Here is a 16,575-nt window from a genome sequence, read left to right as displayed (position 1 = left end):
TTTTAATTTTAATGATGAGAGGGAAGATGTGTGTACATGAATTAGCATAAAATTCTTTATTTGGCTTTAAGGACTGTTCCAGTTATCCCGTTGTACGCTTGAAATCATGAAAAACCTGCTTCTGCAAGGCAGAATGCTTCCAAGCTTGGGCAGAAGATGTGGAAGTGGGAGTCTGATCATGCTTTGACACACGTCTGTTTCTCTGGAAACAGGTGGAAAGCATTTAGCTATCTTTAAAAGGCTTCAGTGTCACCCAGTGCCCAGACACTGCACTGAATTCAGCTCAGTTCCTTACAGATACCCACAGAGATATGCTCTGGCTGGGGATGGCAGAGAGATTGATCTGTCGGGCCACGGAGTATGTGGGTCACTCTGTTTGCTCTGTCTGGACTGCTTGAACGAGAAGAACATGGTAGCTGAGAGCCCTTATGTCAAGAAATACTCCTGGAGCCTGAACAGTCGGGTTTCAAAGAGCATAAAAATGGCTTGGACTGATATCTGCCCTGTATTATTTCCATATGTTGCCTCTGCTGAAGGGAAAAAACAGAATATCTTCTAGGCCTTTGGACAAGGCTGAGAAAGAAAATTGGCTCAGAAATCTTTGCCATCTTTTTCAGTATTAGATGAAAAACTTAACCACACTTCCTAAGCAGGCTAGCCAAGCTCAGATGTGATGAGGTATTAAGTAAAGAAAACTAAATGTAGGCAACTGAGAAATTACTTTCATAATCTAAATATGCAGTCTTTGATTGTACTGGGCTTTTTGCTTTGTTTTTTGGTTTTTTGGAGGGGGTGGGGCATAGCACATTTGCTCCAAAAGGTATACAGAAAATCAGATGGAAATTTTTTATCTCCTATATAATTTATAATTCCACAACTGAGTGGATTGACATGAAGACTTTTGTCTTTTTTTTTCCCCCATCTGTTCCAGTTCTGCATAATCTTTTTAGTACAAGGAAATGCCAACAGTCTGTTCTGAAAATATTGAAGAACCACGAATTCTTCTTTCCCCAGTTACTTGCCTACAGGGTGTTTGTTTTGTGTCCTAATGCAGGCAGGCACCAGCATGCAATTAATGTCCATCAGGGCATGAAATAGCAAACATGCAATTGTTTTCATTAAAACATGTGTTTAAACATTCTCATTCAATGGTGCTATAAGCACCTGCTCTGTCCAGGAATGTGGCATTTCAGGACCCTGAAAGCCAGATAGGTTGTGCCTGAAGGGCTTCCTGGGAAGAAGGAATTGGAGATCAGTATTGGACTACACTGGTGAGTCAGATCCAACACAAAAACATAGGAAAGACATCCATGTATTGCCAAATTTACTCATAAATTTACTCATTTAAGTAAACTTATACAAATATATGTCTGAGCAGTCATTTTTGTTCTTTTTTTTCTAAAGTGGTCAGCTTCTAACAGTTTTATTTTCTTAAGTAAACATTTTAATAACCAAATATCTCCTGCAACACCTAATTCTATCTACAAAGGCATGTATTTTTCAAATTCACAAGGAATTAATTTTTTAGAGCTTCTGGTTGCATAGACCATTGGAATTCTTGGCCCCTACTCTCTTAAATAGACCCAGTTGGGCAAAAACCAAGAAGCAATCATGTATGGATACACAATCAGATTTTTTAACATAATGGCCGGGATATGCTTAACAGAAATACCAGAAACCTGTAAAAGTGTTACAGCTATTCCTGGTAGCAACAGTAAAACTTCAAAAAGCATTTAGTCTACCCTTGTTCTATAATTTCATCTTCTCTTTTTCCTTTGTGTATATTTCTCAGACAAAATGCTAACAGTAAAATCATTCCAGACATGTGTCTTCCATTAACTTGTTGAACTCAAGAAACTTACAACACTCCATTAAAATTATTTCCCCTCTTCCTAAGATGCCCTGTCACAAATCATAGAGCAACTGTAAGCATTACTAGCTTATTCCTGAAAATACTGTAGTCCTGAAAAAAACACTGAAAATCCCTTTCCAAAAAGAGAAGTTTAATTCTGAACTATAGCTCAGAGGCATTGCAGGCTTCTGCTCTAAATTATCTTAGATGAATTTGACAGCCTGGGGTTGTGTTAGTAGAGATTGATTGAAACATTAGTTGGGTTTAATCCTGCTGGTTGGGAAAAAGGAATATAAATTGCAAGCAGAATGGTAGCCCTGAATGAGATGATCAATACATGAGCTGTCCCAAAAATCTGATGTACTACATTTTATATTAAATTATTGAATAGAATCTGTGCCAAAATTAATATGATCCATATCAGAAGGGAATTATTAATGTTTTTATGAAATTTTACTTGAGCAAGTTTAAGTTCATTTTTCAAAACCGTGTTCACACTTGCTATTTTTATATGGCTCCTTGAAAGTATTTCCCCAGAATGAATCTCATGGATGTTCTTTTGTGTGAATGGAATTGAACCTTCTAGTTAAAAAATGATGAACAGTAATTAGGACATAAATTATTTAAAGGTCTTGTAGTTTAAGCAGACATAAAAACTGGCAGGCAATTAAATTCATGGTAAACTCCAGGGGTTACTGGTGGAAACAGGTGGAAGCAAGTATTTTATGAGATCTTAGGACAAGCTCAGGGCTCAGGAGATGGTGACATGTGGATGAAAACTGGCAATTTTCAGTCTAATGCTGGCTTAACAAGATGTATAGGAAACCTTATTACACTGCTGTGAATGTCCCCTGTGGGCCAGAGTGAGGCTAAAGCTCCACATTTAGACTGCAGATGGGAACAGCCATCCCCCTCTTTGCAAGCTTCCTCTTGCTCCCATCCCTTTATGCACACAAATATCTGTGGTGTGCAGAGGCTTTGGAGAGCAGTTTCACAGCTGCTGTGAAACCACGTGCAGCAGAGAGCATTCTGACAAATGAGCAAGGCTTGCCAGCATCAAAGAATCTAGAGGAGGGGATGCTAAGGCTCTGATGCATTGTACCTACACTGCCCACATAAAAGAAGGAAACTTAGGACAAGTAAATGCTGCCAAAATCTCTCTGCCTAATCAAAAAACAAACCTAATTTTAAAATTTTCAACAACAAAAATATTGTTTAATATCAATTTCCCTTTTTATGTTAGAACCATCTATTATTTAAAATTTCATAAAAAATTATTTTGTACTAACTTATATTTCTTTTAAAGAAATGTGTGACCATCATGTTGAACCACAAATCTCTTTTTATTAGCTGTATGAACATGCAGTGTGTACAAATCTATATATTCTCCTTACATATGTTTTGCATGTGCAGTAAGTAGCATGAAATCATAGGTGTGGTCAAAGAAGCTGGGTTAATAAATGTATACATATTTAGTATTTTCTTTGTACATTGAGGCAAAGATTTCCTTAAGCTGCCTGCCTTGCTCTTGTGTGAGCAAGATGAAGATGTGCAAGAACAAGACATGAAGCTATACAATGATTCCCTTCAGATTGCTAAGTCTGTCTTGTTATTTTAACATATTTCAAGACATCATCACTTGGTGGATTTGTTTGTTTGTTTGCTCGTTTGTTTTTCTGAGTCTGGGCCTGCAAAACAACAGTCATCTAACATAACAGGGGTCTTACACCAACCTTATGTGGCAGCGCTTTTGAAAGCATTATCAGGACTCTGCTGGATGTATTCCTGCCTTAATGGGGTTTTTTTTCATTCCCCCCGGAGAGTGGAAATTGCAGCTCAATGATACAGGTTTTTAATTACTTAACACACCAGTTCAGTGAGGTTGTAGACCAAAGATGGTTGTTCTTTTCTGAGCAGCTGGAACACTCTGAATGCTACACAGAAGACAGAAAATTCAGCCTGTAGAAAAATGGAAATTTCAGCCGTTATCAATTTAGGGAAAATGCATCTAAAATTCATAATTTTTTAAATTAAAATCCTGGGAAACAGATGTTTTGAAACATTCTATTTTGTTTCCACATGATATGTAAGAAAAACGACAAACTTTCAGATCAGAAATATCAAAACAGGTTGCTTTATTCTTGACACCTCTTTTGACTTTCAAGTAAATTATATTTTAATGCAACCAGAGTGTTCCAGCTTTTGGCAGAGAAAGGCATTGTTAGGCAAAATCATAATTTTATTTTTCCTAAAAGTCCAGAATCTGCTATTGGAAGCAAGCTGAATAACCTTTGGATCTGACTCTACAGAAAGGCTCTGTGGTACGTGTCTTCAAAGGACTACATTAATTTCTCTGTATTTACTGGTTTCTCTGGGTCTGGATTGAAGGTACTTGAGACAGTAGTTCATGTTGGGACTCAGGTGTTTATTATTTCTTATCAGTAAAATAGTCTCACAACCATGAGTTCTGCAGCTTCTCATTAGAAGGCACAAAATGGCCAACAATCTCTTGTTACAAAGTCTTTTAAGACTAAACTATCCAATTAGAATGGCACCTAGATTATTTCCCCTTTCAACCCAATAACTGATCCACAGAGCCTGCAATGTGGGCTTGTCTGCCCAATTACAAAATGCCACCCAAACCCATGAAGAAGAAGAAGGAAGAAGAAGCATGAAGAAGAAACCCAGGACAGCACCCTGCGCTCTCCATCTTGCTTCCACCCACAACATACTAAAAATCCCAAAACCTAAATTTCTCACCAAGTGATACACCTACACTGCTCTCTATAATCTATTGCACACTTTTGTGGATTCTGGTCTATCTTGAAGTCTAGGAAACTTTCTCCATGAATGAGGGTCAAAGTCAGTGCTCCCCTGGGGGTCAGGGCACCCCAGAGCAGACAGAGAAATATTCCCGGTGCCCTGGGTTTCCATGTGTACTGTTTGTGCTTGCCTGCATACAAAGCTGCAGTCCTGAAGCATCTCTGTATAACTCTGCAAATAATGACCTTTCCCACTGTAAAAACCTTTCACCAGTCCTAGCATTTCTACAGCTCGCTGCATATCGCACATCTACACGGGGAGACAGACATGAGAACACATCACAGGCCCTGGACTCAGCTCTGTGAGCACCCAAACTGGGTGAAGCTCAGCTCTCATCCCAGGATGACCTAGAAGAGGTGGAACCCTCATGTAAGGAGTGTGGCCTGAGCACGTCCACCTTGGGAAGCTGCAACAGGCAGCACAGGTTCACTTGAGCACCTTCTTTTGAACGGTCAGCATTTGAGTGAAAGTGGAACCATGCTTAGCAGTTTTGCTGAAAAACAGGCCTTCTAATTCAGACAGTTCTATGAGAGTTGTCAACTTCTACTGAAAAAAAAAAATACCAGTTTCAAGTCCTCAAACATCTAGAAGAAAGCTGGACAGCATAATGTAATAACATTTTTATGGCCCAGAAAGTTAAAAGCGAAAAGTCTCATCACAGGCAAACAGCTGACTAAACTAATGTTTGACTCACAAAAATTTTTACTTTTTTTTCCCCTGAAAACTCTCAGTTTTTGAGGCTTGACTAATGCTTTGTGAAGGCTGAAGATTAAATATTAAATTCTGGATCCTCTGATTCTGTATGCTCAAACATTGTGCTAAAATATAATGAACCTTAACTTGGTGAAGCTTCTCAAAAGTAGTAATCCTTCATTTAGCAGAACTGCCCTGCTTCATTTCTAGAAGGCCTCTACATCTTTGGAGCCAAAGGTGTACTTGGCCCATGTGAAAACTTTGCCGTGTTGTGTAGAATATATGCATAGAATATATTTGCATAAAATATATTAATACTATACATGTCATTAAAGTATGCTATATCCCAAAAAAAATTACAATAGTTTTCTTTATGTTTTGAGGTATTTAAATAATGATTAAATCAATGAGGACATGTAGAAGGGCAGATTTAGGCACCATGCTATGCAGTGTACACACTGAATTGTACGATTTCATGATGCAAAATAATACTGTAAGCTATTAGGGCACTGTTTCCTGTTTGTAATCTACATCTTATTTCTGTACTGCAGAAACAGACTTAAAAGCTCCAGAACCCCCTAAAGAATTTATTATTTTTAGGTCTTTGGAGGGTTTGTGATCTTTAAATCCAGCCATATTTCTTTAACTAAATCTGGTTGTGTGTAACTGTTAGTAATAATGAACTATTTTAAATACCTAAAAAAAGCTCTTAGTTTGCATTACAGCTTAGCACAGCATGCACAACACATAGCTGGGCAAAAGTGGTTTTACCACTCATGAAAGCAGTCCTATATTTGACAGGAATTTGACTAAATGATAAAGTCAGTAGTGCTGGCTTCCCAGCACTTTTATTTCTTTGCTGTAAAATGAAAATACAGCTAAATACACAGATAAATAATGCATACTATTGCTGGGGAAACAATTTCCTTTTTGGCTTTTTATTCATTGTCATAAATCTAAAGATACAGTTTTCAGAGTTGCACAGGGTATTTGACTATATCCTTTTTATCTAAATTGCAAATGAACATATAAATGCCAAAGGCCTGGATTTTTAAAGCACCTTGAGGGACTGCTAATCTTATTCATGATTCTTTTTCCCATTTAGAGAAGAAAATATTTGAAGTTAGGATACTAGCAGTGGTGTCCAGAAATATCACAATCTTGAAAGTATTTTTCTCTCTGTAAGACAGAAAAACATAATAAAAATGTATACTAGTGACTAAAAACCTCATTTATAAATGGAATGGTGGTCACTACATTGCCAAAGTTGCTATAGCCTATAACTGTGATTAGGACCCAACTACACTAAGTATTGTACATCCAGTGTAAAATAAACCATACCCCCAAGAAAGCATAAAATCACAGAAATGAAACATGAAAGAAAACATTGCCATGATAAGCTCACATATGAGAGACTGCCGTGGAGGCTCCTAAATCACCACATATTAAAAATACTTATCATGGCTTCATCCTTTTTGCCAAGATTTACTTCATTTGGGAATTTAAGTGTCATGTAAAAAAATTATTTACTTTAAGAACAATGAGCCATTTTATTTCTATTTAATAAGAATCTAATAAGTTTGACATCTTCTCTGTTCTACAGAAAGCCATTTTATATCCCATTCCACTTAGAGACTGCAGTGCCAAGGGGACCTTGAGTCTCATAATGCCAACCTGGCAGATCCTAACTTATTTGCTTTGTAAATGCGTGGAAATCACAAAGTCACTTGGGACTGGCACACCCCAAAAAAGTCAGGCTTAGTGATGATATGCTATGCAAAGGCAGAAGTACTGACCAAGGAGCTGTAAAATGCCAAGAGGAAATCATGATGAGAAAGACATAGCTTGAACTCATGTCATTTCTGGGAATTAAAAAGTTGGCAGGTACACTGATCCATTACTTCCCTCAGTTCAGTCCCAAACTCTTCATGGGAATCAAGCATTGCAGCAGTTTTTTTCTGACTTAAGGCCAATCTTCTTTCAGAACAGAGCAGAACAGGTGCTCAAAAATTAATCTAATAACTCAGTTGTACAAGGACTAATGTAGGCTACAGACTTGAATTCCGTTCCTTCCTTCCTTCCTTCCTTCCTTCCTTCCTTCCTTCCTTCCTTCTTTTCCCCCTCTCTGCTCTCCACTTCTCATTCCCCTTTCTGTTTCTCTCTCCTCCCTCCCTCCCTTCTGGTTTTAGTCATCATCCAGTAAAACTCTGTAGAATAATACATTGTCAGCCTCTGCTGCCTTTGCTGCCCCACTCTGTGATGAACAATTAAAAATTCATGGAGGTCTGCAAGAGAGAAGGCAAGTTTGAGACAAGGGGGAGAGCCTACAGCCCAGTGAGAGCATTAAGTTAGGAAGGGTGAGATATGCTTCTCCTTTCCAATCAATAAGTAATATAAGCACTTAATTATTTATTGAAGTAGATATTAGGAATCTGATCTCTCTTCTCCATGTGACACTGATGTGTTACTATTTCTGGCCCTCATTTCTGGAGTAAATTATTTATATATATATATAAACTGCCTGTGAGATTTTGAGTTTATTTATGTGTCAAGTGTCACACACAAAAGGGGAAGATTGTTGCACATTCATCTACAGTATGATGGGCTCTGAGATCAGTACTACCATTTAGGAACAAGGCATTGGAATCATAATATAGAGATGCATACTATGACCAGTGCTCAGCAAAGGTCAAAAAGAAAACAAACATTTGGAATTACATAACTAGGAAAAGATAATGAAAGAAAACTACATTAAATCATTGAATACATCATGGTTCAACACCAAAAATGTCATGGACAGTTAGGGTCCTCTAGCCTCACAAAATATATACTGGAATTAGAAAACCTTCAGAGACAGGGAATTCTAAAGAATGGGATGACTCATGTAGACAATGATCTTCAACATGGAAATTAAGGCAGCTGAATGAAGACAGAAGTCTTCAAAATCATGTGTAGGATAGTGAACTGTCATTTGTCTATAAGAAAATCAGGACCATCTAATTATGGTAGGAGAGGCTGACAAAAAAACCCAAACAAACAAAAAAATTCCAAAAACATTAAAAGCAAGAAGGAAGTTATGGTTGTGAAATTGTTTGCTTTAGGGCATCTTGGAAGAAAAAATATATTTTTAGAGGGGACTAACAAGCATTTGGAAGAGAGATTAATTGATGATTACTAAGTAGACAAATGCCAGCAGGCTTTGCCAATTTTCCAAGCTGAAAATTGTTGGAACCTAGAAGAGTATGAACAGGGGAAATACTGTATATTCTTGCCTTCTTTGAGCTCTTCCATAGGAGCTCACTTTTCTTCACTGTTGGAGTCAAAGCAGTAAGATGTGGTCTGACAAGGACAGCAATTCTGTGATCCTTCCTTGTGTATGGATCTGCTTCAGCAGTAAAGATGAAATAACTGGTAAAAAATAACCTCATACAGAAAAGAAAGGGTAAATTTCTTGCATCACACTTCAATGACCTTCAGAACATGGACAAGAACACACAGGAAGCCTATATACCTCTATGGAGCTCAGCTTCAATCTTTCTAATCTCAGAACAATTCTTTAGTCATTGTCCAGCAGAGTTTGTTACTGAAAATTCTGTGGAATAAATGACATAATTTTGTTACCTGATAATTTTGTAGCCTAAAAGCTAACAGCAGTAAAACTTTCTGGTGTACACCCATGTGTTTGTTGAAATGTGTGTGGGTTAAATGATTCATCTTGATCCTCACGGGCTTTTTTCATATTCTTGAAAGTCATTTGGTTATTTAGAGATTAATTTATTTTTTTTTCATCACCAGAAAACATATGGGCAAAGAAGAGAACAGATACTGTTGTACCTGCCAGTCTGAATCAGTAGTTATGGAAAGCTGCCTGCTGTTACCATACTTGGTGTGGACCTGAAATCCAAATAGAGCCATATATGTTGCTTCCAAAGTACTAGCAGACCCAGTTTTCACTTGGTCAGAAACATTTGGAGCAAGCCCTGTTCAGTCTGAAGATTAATTCTTAGGAATTCTGCCTTAGAAATAAAAGAAAACCAAAGACTGTAATTTCTATAGCAGAATCCAGCTTACTAAAGAAAATACTAATAGCATCATATTGTGGATATGATGTTGAGAGGCCTACGTTAAGAATATTTCCCAAAAGTATCTTTTTCCTTTTAGAAGTAATTTCACATGTTGCAAAGCCTAGAGATAAACTTGTGAGTCCAAATATATACTTTCCTGCTATTCAGACAAACACATTGCATACTCACTTCCATTACATGGTCAAGCTTCATTTTAAGAATACTAAGGTTTCTTCCCCTCAACAACCATACAGAAAGTTGTTTTGAGATCTTGTTGGTCAGATAGTTGGACAACTGATTATCTAACTTCTATTAATATAAACTGGTTTATGCTTCAATCCTTATCTTACACTGTTTCAGACTTCAGACACTTGCCAGATTTGTGTGGATGCTAAAGGATAGATAGATATTCAGATTTTACAATGATAGAATACATTCCTAAATATCAGTAAGTGATGAATGGAGGATCCTATTTACACTAATGTTTAACATAAATATTTGATCAATTTCTTCCTACAGTCTTTAGTACCTTAATGTTCACTGTGGCTGATTTGAAAATCTTACGTTATTTATAATCTTTGGAATCTTAATGGAGATTCCCAGGTATATCTCTGTAGTGATCTGACTGATACTATTTTTTCCATTCTTTTAAGTTTTATTTTTGCTCTAGGTGTAAACCTGTTGCTGTCAATATACAGAATCAGCACACAATTTAACAAAAAGTATTTTACACTTACTGGTGTGCCTCCTGCTTTTTGGTTATTTTTGTCACTTTTCCACTAGCTTAATGTTTGATGGCAACTATAATTTTTATTCTGATAAGTTGTGTCTATCTATCATTCAAAGAGCTAGAATGAAGTACTGGTTATATCTGATATGCCAGTGGCCTTTCCCCTTTGGCAAGTGTTCTCAGTGTTGTAGATCTTATTGGAGGACTTCATCTTTTTTATGCTCTTGGGTTTTTGATCAGCTTATATATTCTAATATCCTCAAAATTATCCTTGAACATCTCATTGTAACACTAAATAGTTTGTGTTTTCTTATAAAAGTCGTTATATTCCACTTTATTCACAAGCTGTTTTGTGGTAAAGAAAGAAAGGGGTAAACCTCCAGTGGTGTTTTTCAAGAGCAGAGCTGGTTTTTCATATTGCAAACTGGCAGTGACATTATGCAGTGCTTTAGGAGGTGTTCTTTTTATGGACAATACCCTGGTGGCACACACCAGAGAAGCAATGGCAGCAGCAGAGGCAGCTGAGGTGGTAGCATGTTTTTAGTGGATGAAACACAAGAACTTGCCAAAACTGTGAGAATGTGACCCATAGGAGAACTTGTTGCCAACTTCTTCTCTTTTGTAATTTTTCCTCTTTCTTTTTCATTGTATTTGACATTTTCCTGAGACTCAGTTTTGTAACTATAAGTACCTTATGGCAATGAACAGGAGAAATGGGGCCCGTTCTGATATGGAAATGGAATATAGAAAAACAAAGAAAATATGCCCAAAAAAAATGTTTCAAAAACTGGAAAAAGCATTTGTGAAGTGCTTATGACCGTTCTTTTCTTCAGTTGCTGGTAGAAGCTGGAGCTCTCCATTCCTTGCACAGTTGTTTGTACACAGAATAAAATACTGTTAATTTCTATCCCTAATTAGAGTTGCTTTCTTTTTCTCTCCTAATCTTTCTTGAAATAGAATATCAGCCTTGGCTCTTTGTAGGGAGCAGCAAAAGGCTGCCTAGTGGACTTTGGTGCTCCACGTGTTGTAAGCCATGCAAAAGCTCAGCAGTTGCTTTAGTGAAACAGGACACGTGGGCCGTGGGTAAATACGCGGCCTCGTCCATCTTCTCTCCTTGCTATTTCCACATATGTTAGCAAATCTTTTAATGAAGCATTTTTTATTTTGTCTGTCCTATCACTTCCTTCCCTGGTCACATACCAGGCATTTTCTCAGATCAACCAAAATGAGAAGTTTAGAGAGAGAGTTTTCTAATGAAAGATTGCTTCACAGGTGAAGACGACAAGCTGTTTCAAATGCAACAAGAGCTCTGTTCTCAGGTGGTGAAGCAAGGGAACACCCTAAAGTTGAAATGCTGTATTTTGTTTGAAGAATTGGGGTAATTTTTCACACATGTTTAGGTTGTCACCGAAGACTAAAAGACGTTAGCTAATGAAAGTTATTACTTCCACATTTGAAAAAAAAATCCAGAATTTCAAAGTCAGATTCATTCTGCTGTTTCTCTATGACTGAATGAGTTTAATTTAACACGTGCAGATACCTTCTTACCGTGTGTGTCAAGTGCTTTCAGGCCTATTTTACAAAGGAAATAATTGGTGTTTTTGTTACGTTTATTTTCAAGGTATGTGCAATACTCTTTGCACTGCTAAAGAAAAAAAATTCTATCCTAAAATTTTAAAAGCTAATTAATCGTTTCTGCTCTTTGAACTAGTTATGTGCATATGTGTTTTCTCTGTTACAGTTGTACAGCTTGAAAAGCCTTCACATGAATTTTTTCTCTGCTAACATTTTCACACCTGATCAAATTGAAAATGTACTGTACAAGGACACTTATTTAAGAATTATTATCTGTTATCTGTGTGCATCCATGCATACATCTTTAAGAAAATGCCCTGTATCTCGGCAACAGTTTCTGACTACCATGTGATGCAGGAATTACCATGGTAACTACTTGTATGCATCTTTTATTGTGCAGCACAATGAGAAGGTAAGAAAAGCTGTGAAAGTTGGTGGCAACACAAGTTACTGCTGCCCTTGGTTTGCGTAGCTGTCACTCACTGTGACAGAAGCACTGCTGTTGTCTTAGGATAGAATGTTTCTGTTTTATACATGAAATCCAAAGTAGGCATATTTTATTGCAAAATTAATTGGATTTCTTGTATGTTTGTGATTTATGGCTCTGAGAAACACATTTGCTTGTGTTTAGGAAAGAGAAAGTGAAGAGGTCTTTTGCTCATTAATCTCAAGGATAAACTATTAGGCTTTCTGTAGTCTTCTGTAACATTTGAATAGAAATGAATATATTTCTCAGAAAAGGAATTCACATACTCCTATCCCTTAAGGGAAATATATATTTCATGTTTAATGCTCTTTAAGAAATATGAACACAGAAAATTCAGTAAAATTGCATTTTCTTACATAAGATTACCATGATTGCTAGAGCATTTTTCTTTGAAATGGTACATTTTCAGAGATGTAGCACCTGAAATACAGATGTTGAGTTTTAGGAGATAATAGCTGTATATACCCCTAATAATATAACTTTAATATCTTCTAAGTGTTGCTCTGTGTGGCTGCTACCAAGACAGAGCAACAGTCTGTGCATGTAATCTCATTCTCTGGCAATTGTTTTGAACCCTCAATGAGCATTTGTTACTCATTCACTACATATCTGCAAAGCTAAGAAGCTGAGAGTAGTTTATTGAAGGGCCCAGTAAAATCTTGGGCCCCCTTTTTTTCTTGCAATTCACTGCTGAAAGAAGAACAATAGAAATATTATAAATATAACAACAAATCTGTGCCTCAGAAGGGAGGTTCCAAAATGAAGATAGAGAAATCATTTTCCCCATCAAATTATTTAGAACTAGTTTTAAGTCCTGTGAATTGATGAACATATTCAGCACCCAACAGCCTGATGTTGTTACAGGAGTCCCATTGACATAAATGAGTGTACAGAATGTATTTCCCTGCAGCTCAACCACAGTTTTCAGACTCTAATTGGTCAAGTACTCTATGAGAATCAATAATTAAACTGGGCTGAAATTAAGCAAACTTCAATCCAAATAATCAAAGTATGGGTCTATTTTTAATTCTTCACCAAAACCATAGTTCTATAGTGCATTAGTGCTGGAAACTGGGAACTGTTTCTAGCTCTGCCTGTAGCCTACTGCATAAATATGTTGTGGTCCTTTCAGTTTGTAGTTTACTGAAGTTAGATTTTCAAACCTGTAAGAGAGCATAATGATCTCTTTTCTCTGCAAAAATATCTTTGAGATGACTCAGGTGACACACAAACAACTGGCAGCTTTGGTGACAGCATGAAGAGAACTTTAGATCAGCTGTACTGCAGCTTCATCTTTCTTCTGTGTTCTCTGCTCTTCCCCAGACAAGGGAATCAGCCATTCTGCATGGTCACAGAGCTGGGACTGCTGGAGCAGTGCCTTTGATGGTCTCCCAGCACAGCACATCCCACATCCTGTCTCCAAAACGCGTGCCAAGTGACCAGTGTCACACGACAGCAACTTGCATAACGGAAGAGATGCCCAAGGAACATCTTCTAAAAGCAGCATAAAGAAGTATGAAAAATGCTTACATTTTTTCTCACATATTTCTTTGAATATTTGAGAAGAATGTTGAGGAAAAAAAATTGAAGGAAAAAAAATATGGTAAAGGTTGCTTTCACAGTGATTTGTGCTTGTACAGGTGTTTAATATCAGAATTGTTATAATTTCACACATGTTACTGGAAAGATACTGCCATAATAAAATTTAAATTTCATGGGTTCCATAGTTGCCGCATCTGAAGCTAGAACCATTGCCTCCATGTAAATTCTAAACAGGCAGAAAGCAAAAAAAATGAAAAAACAAAATATTACATCTCGCCTGATGTAATTTCAGCAAAAAATTCTGGTATTAAAAATATATTTTTTTAAAATATTATATATATCACTATATATTATAAATATTACATGTTATATATTATATATTATATATTTTTTTTTATTTAAAATATCTTTTTAAAAAAAAAGTCTTTTTCTCTTGGTCTTTGTCCTTGTCAATATCACAGTCTGCCACCTGCTAGATTTAAAAGCCCCACAAAGCTGCATTATTTTCCAGTACTGAGCCATGAGCTGATGTCACTCCTTGTATAAGACAATATTTAACTGAGATTTGTCCTGAGTTAGTTCCAGTAATGAAATTATCTATCTTGACAGAACTCACTGGCAGTGCACAGTAACTGCCTCTGCTGTGGGGGTCTCTACTGTGTATTTATTTCTATGAATTTCTTTTTCCAAACTTGCACTGAATTTTATTTGGAGAAAAATATATTACTATTAGTCTATTAATGTATGTCTTCTCCTCCCACTTTAGAATTTGTAGAGACAGTGACCTTAAGGGAAGTTTTTGAGCATCAAGTTACCTACCCTATGTGCTAATGTTCTAAAGGGAAAAAGGATGTTGCTTGTGTCTGATGTTTTCTACAGTATTGATCACTCTCTCAGTGCTGCAGATACTCTTGGGAGGTTCAGAGTGATGAAAACATGCTTCTCTGGATGCAAATGCTTTTACTGAATATCATTATAAAACACTGCCAAAAAAAAAATCAAACCAAAAAAGTATTAAAATTACTGTTTAAATAGTGAATTTGTTAGGACTTTGACTATATGAAGAAGCAGATTTTAAAATCTCTTTAGAGCTCTTAGCAATATTGTCCTTCTGTACATTTTGTTGCAAAATAAGTGCAGCATGTATCAACTGATCCTTGAAAAACCTTATCATGCATGTATAGAAAGATATACACACTGATATTTCAGGAGCATATCTACCTCATTTATTTCCTAATGTCAAGTGCTTAATTAAAGCATTCTTTTGAGAACATTTCCACAATATATTTACTGTGTATCTGGTACCTTTACCAGATAGCAGAGGAAAAAGTGAGAAAATCTCATATTGTGTGAGATTTTAGCAGACTTTACCTTGTACAGTGTCAGGAGGGAATAAATCCTTAGAAAGTATGTTGCTGCCATTAAAAATTACATGAAAGCATATTCTGTATGTTTTAATCCTGAAAGGGGCTCAATCTTAGCCAAGAGGTATTCAGCTTTCTTCATCTCTTGCAGAAGGAGTGGTGTTGTGCCAAGTTAGGTAAGAAATGGGCTGCTTTGCATATGTTCTTCATCAGATGATGAAATAACAGAAATGTTTCCTGATGATCTCACAGCATATCCTATTTCCCAGTCTTGATAGAGGCTCCCAGCAGTTTCCACAGGTTCTCTGTACAATATCTGATGTGGCTGGAGTGACTGTGCATATCCATTTGCAGACTGTCCATATAGTAGAATTAGTTGGCTAATTATGACAGTTTTCAGTATTTGTTCCTGAAAAGTAAAGACTACAGCAAAAAAATGAGGATTTTATAACAGTGCAGGTTTTGGGTAGAAAGAATATAGAAATATATAAACTATAGAATATAGAAAAAAATAATTTATGAACAAAGGAAATTAATTTGGTCCAAAGGTTTTCCTCTGTATGTTATTAATCTACTTCCTGACACAAAAATATTCTCAGAATATTAACAAAATGTTCTGGGCTGGAAGGGACACACAAGGATTATCAAGTCCAACTTTTAAGTGAATGGAACTCGCTATGGAACTCACAACCTTGGTGTTATTAGCACAATATTCTGACCAACTGAGCTCATCTCAGGGTCATGACATATGACATACTAGTGACATTTTCTTTATTATTATGTTTCATAACTTTTTCTAAAGATTTCTAACTGCTATTTCAGGTCTAACAACTATATAACAAATATAGTGTGTTTTTACACACACTCTACATTAAAGAGCACCCAACCAAAACTAAAACAGTGATGTACACGTAACAGCATAGCTATGCCATAAAGATCTCCAAGATACATTTTGGAGATACATGTCTCAAGCTAATAACCTTTCACATTTTCCCATTTCATCTGTGTTTTGTCCTCTCATCTGCCTTCACTGGGACCAGTATTCATATTCCAAACCATGGGGCAGCTGTTAGACAGTTCCCATTATCATGATTTTATTTTTAAAAAGGCAACTTGCCATAAAACATGCCACATATTTTAGAATTATCATGTGAAGGGAGTGATGTGTAGCAGACACATGGTTTGAAGACACAGCTTTTGTAAGGAGTCCTTAGTTCTCCCTCACTGCTCTAGTGACTAATTCTTTCTCCTCCAAATGCCAGATTCGTTATATGAGCAGAGCATATGACTAGGGGGACAGAGAAAAAGTCATGTGTGCATGCTTAATTTTGGTGGTGAACATAAAAAAAAAATAGATTGCTGCCTATTTGCAAGGCCTTCTTATGCCAGAGTCCTGACAGAAAATGTTGAAATGGAGAAAAGGGAGAAAGATTTGGTTTAATAAG

The sequence above is a fragment of the Onychostruthus taczanowskii genome, unplaced genomic scaffold (assembly GCF_017590055.1).
Source record: "Onychostruthus taczanowskii isolate IOZ18803 unplaced genomic scaffold, ASM1759005v1 scaffold177, whole genome shotgun sequence".
In the NCBI taxonomy this organism is placed as follows: domain Eukaryota; kingdom Metazoa; phylum Chordata; class Aves; order Passeriformes; family Passeridae; genus Onychostruthus; species Onychostruthus taczanowskii.
This window is presented reverse-complemented; position numbering follows the sequence as displayed.